A 1,770-nucleotide genomic window follows, 5' to 3' on the forward strand; every position below is an offset into this window, starting at 1 on the left:
TTTTGCTTTTTTAATCTTACTGAGTAATGTGAATATTTGATAGAATTCATCTAGTATTTTGATCTTTAATTTTTTTCTTTCTTTTTATTTATTCTTTTGTCTTTCACATCATGCCTCCTGATCCCACCAATCTCCCTCCCCCTGCCAAAATAAAACAAAATAAAATTTGGAAAAGAAAGGAAGGGGGAAATCCTGTCATGGAAGCTGCAGTGTAACACGGTGAGTCACGCGGCAAACCCCTTTATCTGTCCATATTTGTATGCAGACATTTATCACGAAGACTCATTTGTCTGGTTCAAGGCTCCTGGTCTCTGCTACGTCATCGACTCTGGGCCCACACTGAGACTCGTCCTCGGCATCCAGTTGCTGCCCTTTGGAGATCCTGTGGCCCTGGGTCCATAGGATCGACACACGCACACACACCTGTGCTCTAGCAGATCACAGAAGGTGGATGTTGATGTGGGCTACGCATAACCCTGGTTCTGGGAGTGGGTAGTTAGTTGCAGGGTTGGTCAGCCCACCAGCTCTCCTCTGGCTTCCCTGCCGGGGTGAGCTCTCCGGCATTGCCCTGCCTAGTTCACCCCTTGCAGAGATGAGTAAGAGGTGGGGTTGGTTCTCCTTTCACACCCTCAGGGTCGGCGGTTCTCCCACACCGACACCTTCAGGGCCAGCTCTACTGTGTTGCCCAGGTGAGGTGTAGGGGCCGCTCTCCCAAGTGCTGCACCTGATGAGGGGCAGGGACCACTCTCTTGCTCTTAGGACCTCAGGCCCAGCTCTTCCACCTGCCTCAGTGGTGGAAGTGGGAGGGGCATCTCTCTCTGCCCCTGCTGGCACATAACAGATGCATAATGGGGACTGCTCTTCCGCGTTCACAACTTTGGGGCTGGCTCATGCACACCTTCTGCTAACAGAGTCAAGTCTGTGCCCAGTGCTGGAGCTGCTATGGGAGGTGGGTCAGCTCCTCCCACCACAAGTGGCAGGAGCAAAGAGGGGGAGGGCACCTATCCCTCATCCTCACCACCACATGGCAGATGAGGGGTGTATGGCCAGCACCCCACTCTCATGCACTCAGGGGTACCTCACCCTTGACTCTGTCAACAGAGTCAGCTCCACTATGGCAAGGAACAGGGCCCACTTTCTGGAGAGCTGCAGACGGTAAGGAGAGGGTCGTCTCTCTTGTCTGTGGCAGGCTGCTGACAGAGGTTTCTGTCCTGCCAGATCCCGCAGCCATTCAGCCCCACATAAACACACAGAGGTCTATATTAAATATAAACTAGTTGGTCTATTAGCTCAGGTGTCTTACTAACTTACATTTGCCCATAATTCTTGTCTGTGTTAGCCACTTGACTTGGTACCTTTTATCAGCAAGGCAGTCTTATGTTGCTTCCTCTCTGTCTGGGTGACGACTGCAAACTGTGCCTTTCCTCTTCCCAGAATTCTCTTGTTTTGGTTGCCCCACCTATACTTCCTGCCTGGCTACTGGCCAATCAGCATTTTCTTAAACCAGTACAATTGACAAACAAAGATCATTGTCCCACAGTACTCCCCTCCCCTTTTCTAAAAGACAAGAACTCTGAATCTAATCTCCTTTATTTAGCTTTTTTCCTGACCATTATCCATAATAACTTGTAGCAGAGACAAACATCCATAATCCATTTTTTGGTAATGTGGGTGTAGTTTTCCAGGCTACTTCCTGCTGGTTGTGGGGTGCTGATAATCTTATGGCAACCTAAAGAAAATTTAGAATTATGATCAAGTTCTGACTAATAT

Source organism: Myodes glareolus, chromosome 27, assembly GCF_982192425.1.
Source record: "Myodes glareolus chromosome 27, mMyoGla1.1, whole genome shotgun sequence".
Lineage (NCBI taxonomy): Eukaryota > Metazoa > Chordata > Mammalia > Rodentia > Cricetidae > Myodes > Myodes glareolus.